This window comes from Spea bombifrons, chromosome 12 (genome assembly GCF_027358695.1).
Source record: "Spea bombifrons isolate aSpeBom1 chromosome 12, aSpeBom1.2.pri, whole genome shotgun sequence".
In the NCBI taxonomy this organism is placed as follows: domain Eukaryota; kingdom Metazoa; phylum Chordata; class Amphibia; order Anura; family Pelobatidae; genus Spea; species Spea bombifrons.
Genome location: NC_071098.1, coordinates 20,733,861 through 20,743,713, shown reverse-complemented (window position 1 = coordinate 20,743,713; position 9,853 = coordinate 20,733,861). Strand labels below are relative to the sequence as shown.

General features: G+C 43.5%; 1 long non-coding RNA gene across 1 annotated transcript; it reads left to right on the top strand.

Moving 5' to 3' along the window:
* The first annotated feature begins 784 nt into the window (after positions 1-784).
* On the top strand, positions 785-6,085 carry LOC128469671 (uncharacterized). Its single transcript, XR_008345984.1, has 2 exons — positions 785-1,592; positions 5,910-6,085. It is a non-coding gene; the product is annotated as an uncharacterized LOC128469671 (long non-coding RNA).
* Positions 6,086-9,853: the final 3,768 nt, after the last annotated feature.

Below are 9,853 nucleotides of genomic sequence, written 5' to 3'. Positions count from 1 at the left end.
AAGAATGAAATGAAGACAGGAAGACATATCACAGTAAAGATCATCGGGTTCAGGAGAAAGACTGAACAAGACATCCAGACACTAAAGAAAGAAAGAGCATAAATGAAAAACCATAATGGGTTCAAACGTGGAAAAGGAAAACAGTTTAATGAGGGACAGAGAGATGAGTGTAGAGGAGGGAGGACAGTGCATAGATGAAAAACCATAATGAGTTGGAGCCTGGGAAGGGAAGAACTTCGACGTGGGACAGAGAAAAGAGGGTAGAGGAGGCAGGTCTACGTGGGACAAAAAGAATCATCGAGTTTAAAAAGTAAAATGTAGTAAAAGAATGAAATGAAGACAGGAAGACAAATCACAGTAAAGATCATCGGGTTCAGGAGAAACAATGAACAGGACATCCAGACGCAGGACAGGACAGAGCATAAACGAAAAATCATAATGGGTTCAAACGAGTAAAAGGAAAACAGTTTAACGAGGGACAGAGAGAAGAGGGTAGAGGAGGGAGGCCTACGTGGGACAAAAAAACTACGGAATTTACAAACTACTATGTAGTGCATGAAGGAGAGGAAGAAGTGTTGCAGTAAAGATAGTCGGAATGAGGAAGAAAGAGTGAACAGGACATCCAGACATTAGATGAGGACAGATCATAAATGAAAAACCATAATGAGTTTGTAACGGTTAGATGAGAGGATCCCAGGGACAGAGACTGGCACAGCAGGACACAGGAGAAAAGCTGGCTGAGTAGCCCAGTAAATATTGCGTACGACAACTGAGCAGGGTAGGGGGCAGCCGACGACGTAGAACCTGGTTCCTGGACAGGTAAGTCCTTACAGGGTTCACACCTGTGAAAGGAAAGAACTTTGACGTGCGACAGGGAGAAAAGGGTAGAGGAGGGAGGTCTACGCGGGACAAAAAGAATCATGGAGTTTGGAAACCACAATGCAGTACAAGAATGAAATGAAGACAAGAAGACGTGTCGCAGTAAATATCATCAGTTTCAGGAGGAAAGAGTGAACAGGACATCCAGACATTTGAGGAGAACAAAGCATAAAGGAAAAGCCATAAGGGGTTCAAGCCTGTGAAGGGAAGAACTTCAACGTGGGACAGAGAAAAGAGGGTAGAGGAGGGAGGTCTACGCGGGACAAAATGAAACATGGAGTTTGGAAACCACAATGCAGTAGAAGAATGAAATGAAGACAAGAAGACGTGTCGCAGTAAAAATCTTCAAGTTCAGGAGGAAAGACTGAACAGGATATTCAGACATTTGAGGAGGACAGAGCATAAATGAAAAGCCATAATGGCTTCAAGCCTAGGAAGGGAAGAACTTCGACGTGGGACAGAGAAAAGAGGTTAGAGGAGGGAGGTCTACGCGGGACATAAAGAATCGTGGAGTTTAGAATCTGCAATGTAGTACAAGAATGAAATGAAGTCAAGAAGTCGTTTTCCAATAAAGATCTTCAGATTGAGGGGGAAATACTGAATAGGATATCCAGACACTAGAGCAGGCCATAGCATAAATGAAAAGCCATAATGGGTTCAAGACTGACGAAGAAATTCGACGTGGGACAGAGAGAAGAGGGTAGAGGAGGGAAGTCTACGCAGGACAAAAAGAAACATGGAGTTTAGAAATCACAATGCAGTAGAAGAATAAAATCAAGACAGGAAGACATGTCGCAGTAAAGATAGAAAGGATCAAGAGGAAAGACTGAAGAGGACATCCAGACATTAAACGAAGACAGGGCATAAATAGAAAATCGTAATGGGTTCAAGCATTGAAAAGGAAAAAAGTTTGATGAGGGACCAGTATTGTACCTAGCGGGGGGGGAGCAGTCCGCACGAGTGCCGCTCATCAGAGGGGTGCCACCATGCCTGCACCCCTCCAGAGACGGACAGTAATGTCCGTTTCTAGAGGAGCAGGCTGGTTTGGGGAGATCTGCATTATTGTCAATGTCTGACTCAATGTATAGTGATAGGGATTACGCTGTACCAACGTCAATATTTGCCTCAGTATATAACAATAGCAGTTATGCAGTACCACCGTCAATTTTTGCACTAGTATAAAATGATAACAGTTATGCTGTACCACCGTTAATGTTTGCCTCAGTATATAATGATAGCAGTAATGCTGTACCACTGTCAATGTCTGCCTCAGAATATCGTGATAGGTGTTATGCTGTACCCCCGTCAATGTCTGCTTCAGTATATCATGATAACAGTTATATTGTACCCCCTTCAATGTTTGCCTAATGATACAAACTATGCAGTTGTAAAGAGTGTGGGGGGGGGCTCATACCGGATTCGCCCCAGGTGCCAAATATTCTAGGTATGCCCCTGTGAGGGACAGAGAGAAGGAGTTAGAGGAGGGAGGCCTACATGGGACAAAATAATATAGAATTTAGAAACTAGAATGTACTACAAGGAGGGGAAGAAGACAAGAAGAAAGGTCACAGTAAAGATAGTCAGGATCAGGAGGAAAGACTCAATAGGACATCCAGACATTAGAGGAGGACAGAGCATAAGTGAAAAGCCATAATGGGTTCAAAGCCTGGAAAAGGAAAAAAGTTTGATGAGGGACAGAGAGAAGAGGGTAGAGGAGGGAGGCCTACATTGGACAAAAAAAACTACGGAATTTACAAACTACTATGTAGTGCATGAAGGAGAGGAAGAAGTGTTGCAGTAAAGATAGTGGGAATGAGGAAGAAAGAGTGAACAGGACATCCAGACATTAGATGAGGACAGATCATAAATGAAAAACCATAATGCGTTTGTAACGGTTAGATGAGAGGATCCCAGGGACAGAGACTGGCACAGCAGGACACAGGAGAAAAGCTGCCTGAGTAGCCCGGTAAATATTGCGTACGACAACTGAGCAGGGTAGGGGGCAGCTGACAACGTGGAACCTGGTTCCTGGGCAGGTAAGTCCTTACAGGGTTCACACCTGTGAAAGGAAAGAACTTTGACGTGCGACAGGGAGAAAAGGGTAGAGGAGGGAGGTCTACGTGGGAGAAAAAGAATCATGGAGTTATGGAAACCACAATGCAGTACCAGAATGAAATGAAGACAAGAAGACGTGTCGCAGTAAAGATCATCAGTTTCAGGAGGAAAGAGTGAACAGGACATCCAGACATTTGAGGAGAACAAAGCATTAAGGAAAAACCATAAAGGGTTCAAGCCTGGGAAGGGAAGAACTTCAACGTGGGACAGAGAAAAGAGGGTAGAGGAGGGAGGTCTACGTGGGACAAAAAGAATCTAAAATGTAGTACAAGAATGAAATGAAGACAGGAAGACATATCACAGTAAAGATCATTGGGTTCAGGAAAAGACTGAACAGGACATCCAGATACTAAAGGAGGACAGAGCATAAACGAAAAACCATAATGGGTTCAAACGTGGAAAAGGAAAACAGTTTAACGAGGGACAGAGAGATGAGTGTAGAGGAGGAAGGACAGTGCATAGATGAAAAACCATAATGAGTTCAAGCCTGGGAAGGAAGAACTTCGACGTGGGACAGAAAAAAGAGGGTAGAGGAGGGAGGTCTACGTGGGACAAAATAAAAAATGGAGTTTGGAAACCACAATGCAGTACAAGAATGCAATGAAGACAAGAAGACGTGTCGCAGTAAAGATCATCAGTTTCAGGAGCAAAGAGTGAACAGGACATCCAGACATTTGAGAAGAATAAAGCATAAAGGAAAAGCCATAAGGGGTTCAAGCCTGGGAAGGGTAGAACTTCAACGTGGGACAGAGAAAAGAGGGTAGAGGAGGGAGGTCTACGCGGGACAAAATGAAACATGTAGTTTGGAAACCACAATGCAGAAGAAGAATGAGATGAAGACGTGTCGCAGTAAAGATCTTAAAGTTCAGGAGGAAAGACTGAACAGGATATTCAGACATTTGAGGAGGACAGAGCATAAATGAAAAGTCATAATGGGTTCAAGCCTAGGAAGGGAAGAACTTCGACGTGGGACAGAGAAAAGAGGGTAGAGGAGGGAGGTCTACGCGGGACATAAAGAATCGCGGAGTTTAGAAACTGCAATCTAGTACCAGAATGAAATGAAGACAAGAAGACATGTCGCAGTAAATATCTTCAGGTTAAGGAGGGAAGACCGAACAGGATATTCAGACAATTGAGGAGGACAAAGCATAAATGAAGGACCAAAATGGTTTCAAATGTATAAAAGGAAAACAGATTAACGAGGGAGAGAGAGATGAGTGTAGAGGAGGGAGGACAGTGCATAGATGAAAAACCGTAATGGGTTGGAGCCTGGAAAGGGAAGAACTTCGACGTGGGACAGAGAAAAGAGGGTAGAGGAGGGAGGTCTATGTGGGACAAAAAGAATCATCGAGTTTAAAAACTACAATGTAGTAAAAGAATGAACTAAAGACAGGAAGACAAATCACAGTAAGGATCATCGGGTTCAGGAGAAAGACTGAACAGGACATCCAGACGCTAAAGGAGGACAGAGGATAAACGGAAAACCATAATGGGTTCAAACGTGGAAAAGGAAAACAGTTTAACAAGGGACAGAGAGATGAGTGTAGAGGAGGAAGGACAGTGCATAGATGAAAAACCATAATGAGTTCAAGCCTGGGAAGGGAAGAACTTCGATGTGGGACAGAGAAAAGAGGGTAGAGGAGGGAGGTCTACGTGGGACAAAATAAAAAATGGAGTTTGGAAACCACAATGCAGTAGAAGAATGAAATGAAGACAAGAAGACGTGTCGCAGTAAATATCTTCAGGTTAAGGAGGGAAGACTGAACAGGATGTTCAGACAATTGAGGAGGACAAAGCATAAATGAAGGACCAAAATGGTTTCAAATGTATAAAAGGAAAACAGATTAAAGAGGGACAGAGGGATGAGTGTAGAGGAGGGAGGACAGTGCATAGATGAAAAACCGTAATGGATTGGAGCCTGGGAAGGGAAGAACTTCGATGTGGGACAAAGAAAAGAGGGTAGAGGAGGGAGGTCTATGTGGGACAAAAAGAATCATCGAGTTTAAAAACTACAATGTAGTAAAAGAATGAACTGAAGACAGGAAGACAAATCACAGTAAAGATCATCGGGTTCAGGAGAAAGACTGAACAGGACATCCAGACGCTAAAGGAGGACAGAGGATAAATGAAAAACCATAATGGGTTCAAACGTGGAAAAAGGAAAACAGTTTAACGAGGGACAGACAGATGAGTGTAGAGGAGGGAGGACAGTGCATAGATGAAAAACCATAATGAGTTCAAGCCTGGGAAGGGAAGAAATTCGACGTGGGACCGAGAAAAGAGGGTAGAGGAGGGAGGTCTACGTGGGACAAAAAGAATCTACAATGTAGTACAAGAATGAAATGAAGACAGGAAGACATATCACAGTAAAGATCATCGGGTTCAGGAGAAAGACTGAACAAGACATCCAGACACTAAAGAAAGAAAGAGCATAAATGAAAAACCATAATGGGTTCAAACGTGGAAAAGGAAAACAGTTTAATGAGGGACAGAGAGATGAGTGTAGAGGAGGGAGGACAGTGCATAGATGAAAAACCATAATGAGTTGGAGCCTGGGAAGGGAAGAACTTCGACGTGGGACAGAGAAAAGAGGGTAGAGGAGGCAGGTCTACGTGGGACAAAAAGAATCTACAATGTAGTACAAGAATGAAATGAAGACAGGAAGACATATCACAGTAAAGATCATCGGGTTCAGGAGAAAGACTGAACAAGACATCCAGACACTAAAGAAAGAAAGAGCATAAATGAAAAACCATAATGGGTTCAAACGTGGAAAAGGAAAACAGTTTAATGAGGGACAGAGAGATGAGTGTAGAGGAGGGAGGACAGTGCATAGATGAAAAACCATAATGAGTTGGAGCCTGGGAAGGGAAGAACTTCGACGTGGGACAGAGAAAAGAGGGTAGAGGAGGCAGGTCTACGTGGGACAAAAAGAATCATCGAGTTTAAAAAGTAAAATGTAGTAAAAGAATGAAATGAAGACAGGAAGACAAATCACAGTAAAGATCATCGGGTTCAGGAGAAACAATGAACAGGACATCCAGACGCAGGACAGGACAGAGCATAAACGAAAAATCATAATGGGTTCAAACGAGTAAAAGGAAAACAGTTTAACGAGGGACAGAGAGAAGAGGGTAGAGGAGGGAGGCCTACGTGGGACAAAAAAACTACGGAATTTACAAACTACTATGTAGTGCATGAAGGAGAGGAAGAAGTGTTGCAGTAAAGATAGTCGGAATGAGGAAGAAAGAGTGAACAGGACATCCAGACATTAGATGAGGACAGATCATAAATGAAAAACCATAATGAGTTTGTAACGGTTAGATGAGAGGATCCCAGGGACAGAGACTGGCACAGCAGGACACAGGAGAAAAGCTGGCTGAGTAGCCCAGTAAATATTGCGTACGACAACTGAGCAGGGTAGGGGGCAGCCGACGACGTAGAACCTGGTTCCTGGACAGGTAAGTCCTTACAGGGTTCACACCTGTGAAAGGAAAGAACTTTGACGTGCGACAGGGAGAAAAGGGTAGAGGAGGGAGGTCTACGCGGGACAAAAAGAATCATGGAGTTTGGAAACCACAATGCAGTACAAGAATGAAATGAAGACAAGAAGACGTGTCGCAGTAAATATCATCAGTTTCAGGAGGAAAGAGTGAACAGGACATCCAGACATTTGAGGAGAACAAAGCATAAAGGAAAAGCCATAAGGGGTTCAAGCCTGTGAAGGGAAGAACTTCAACGTGGGACAGAGAAAAGAGGGTAGAGGAGGGAGGTCTACGCGGGACAAAATGAAACATGGAGTTTGGAAACCACAATGCAGTAGAAGAATGAAATGAAGACAAGAAGACGTGTCGCAGTAAAAATCTTCAAGTTCAGGAGGAAAGACTGAACAGGATATTCAGACATTTGAGGAGGACAGAGCATAAATGAAAAGCCATAATGGCTTCAAGCCTAGGAAGGGAAGAACTTCGACGTGGGACAGAGAAAAGAGGTTAGAGGAGGGAGGTCTACGCGGGACATAAAGAATCGTGGAGTTTAGAATCTGCAATGTAGTACAAGAATGAAATGAAGTCAAGAAGTCGTTTTCCAATAAAGATCTTCAGATTGAGGGGGAAATACTGAATAGAATATCCAGACACTAGAGCAGGCCGTAGCATAAATGAAAAGCCATAATGGGTTCAAGACTGACGAAGAAATTCGACGTGGGACAGAGAGAAGAGGGTAGAGGAGGGAAGTCTACGCAGGACAAAAAGAAACATGGAGTTTAGAAATCACAATGCAGTAGAAGAATAAAATCAAGACAGGAAGACATGTCGCAGTAAAGATAGAAAGGATCAAGAGGAAAGACTGAAGAGGACATCCAGACATTAAACGAAGACAGGGCATAAATAGAAAATCGTAATGAGTTCAAGCATTGAAAAGGAAAAAAGTTTGATGAGGGACCAGTATTGTACCTAGCGGGGGGGGGAGCAGTCCGCACGAGTGCCGCTCATCAGAGGGGTGCCACCATGCCTGCACCCCTCCAGAGACGGACAGTAATGTCCGTTTCTAGATGAGCAGGCTGGTTTGGGGAGATCTGCATTATTGTCAATGTCTGACTCAATGTATAGTGATAGGGATTACGCTGTACCAACGTCAATATTTGCCTCAGTATATAACAATAGCAGTTATGCAGTACCACCGTCAATTTTTGCACTAGTATAAAATGATAACAGTTATGCTGTACCACCGTTAATGTTTGCCTCAGTATATAATGATAGCAGTAATGCTGTACCACTGTCAATGTCTGCCTCAGAATATCGTGATAGGTGTTATGCTGTACCCCCGTCAATGTCTGCTTCAGTATATCATGATAACGGTTATATTGTACCCCCTTCAATGTTTGCCTAATGATACAAACTATGCAGTTGTAAAGAGTGTGGGGGGGGCTCATACCGGATTCGCCCCAGGTGCCAAATATTCTAGGTATGCCCCTGTGAGGGACAGAGAGAAGGAGTTAGAGGAGGGAGGCCTACATGGGACAAAATAATATAGAATTTAGAAACTAGAATGTACTACAAGGAGGGGAAGAAGACAAGAAGAAAGGTCACAGTAAAGATAGTCAGGATCAGGAGGAAAGACTCAATAGGACATCCAGACATTAGAGGAGGACAGAGCATAAGTGAAAAACCATAATGGGTTCAAAGCCTGGAAAAGGAAAAAAGTTTGATGAGGGACAGAGAGAAGAGGGTAGAGGAGGGAGGCCTACATTGGACAAAAAAAACTACGGAATTTACAAACTACTATGTAGTGCATGAAGGAGAGGAAGAAGTGTTGCAGTAAAGATAGTGGGAATGAGGAAGAAAGAGTGAACAGGACATCCAGACATTAGATGAGGACAGATCATAAATGAAAAACCATAATGCGTTTGTAACGGTTAGATGAGAGGATCCCAGGGACAGAGACTGGCACAGCAGGACACAGGAGAAAAGCTGCCTGAGTAGCCCGGTAAATATTGCGTACGACAACTGAGCAGGGTAGGGGGCAGCTGACAACGTGGAACCTGGTTCCTGGGCAGGTAAGTCCTTACAGGGTTCACACCTGTGAAAGGAAAGAACTTTGACGTGCGACAGGGAGAAAAGGGTAGAGGAGGGAGGTCTACGTGGGAGAAAAAGAATCATGGAGTTATGGAAACCACAATGCAGTACCAGAATGAAATGAAGACAAGAAGACGTGTCGCAGTAAAGATCATCAGTTTCAGGAGGAAAGAGTGAACAGGACATCCAGACATTTGAGGAGAACAAAGCATTAAGGAAAAACCATAAAGGGTTCAAGCCTGGGAAGGGAAGAACTTCAACGTGGGACAGAGAAAAGAGGGTAGAGGAGGGAGGTCTACGTGGGACAAAAAGAATCTAAAATGTAGTACAAGAATGAAATGAAGACAGGAAGACATATCACAGTAAAGATCATTGGGTTCAGGAAAAGACTGAACAGGACATCCAGATACTAAAGGAGGACAGAGCATAAACGAAAAACCATAATGGGTTCAAACGTGGAAAAGGAAAACAGTTTAACGAGGGACAGAGAGATGAGTGTAGAGGAGGAAGGACAGTGCATAGATGAAAAACCATAATGAGTTCAAGCCTGGGAAGGAAGAACTTCGACGTGGGACAGAAAAAAGAGGGTAGAGGAGGGAGGTCTACGTGGGACAAAATAAAAAATGGAGTTTGGAAACCACAATGCAGTACAAGAATGCAATGAAGACAAGAAGACGTGTCGCAGTAAAGATCATCAGTTTCAGGAGAAAAGAGTGAACAGGACATCCAGACATTTGAGAAGAACAAAGCATAAAGGAGAAGCCATAAGGGGTTCAAGCCTGGGAAGGGTAGAACTTCAACGTGGGACAGAGAAAAGAGGGTAGAGGAGGGAGGTCTACGCGGGACAAAATGAAACATGTAGTTTGGAAACCACAATGCAGAAGAAGAATGAGATGAAGACGTGTCGCAGTAAAGATCTTAAAGTTCAGGAGGAAAGACTGAACAGGATATTCAGACATTTGAGGAGGACAGAGCATAAATGAAAAGTCATAATGGGTTCAAGCCTAGGAAGGGAAGAACTTCGACGTGGGACAGAGAAAAGAGGGTAGAGGAGGGAGGTCTACGCGGGACATAAAGAATCGCGGAGTTTAGAAACTGCAATCTAGTACCAGAATGAAATGAAGACAAGAAGACGTCGCAGTAAATATCTTCAGGTTAAGGAGGGAAGACCGAACAGGATATTCAGACAATTGAGGAGGACAAAGCATAAATGAAGGACCAAAATGGTTTCAAATGTATAAAAGGAAAACAGATTAACGAGGGAGAGAGAGATGAGTGTAGAG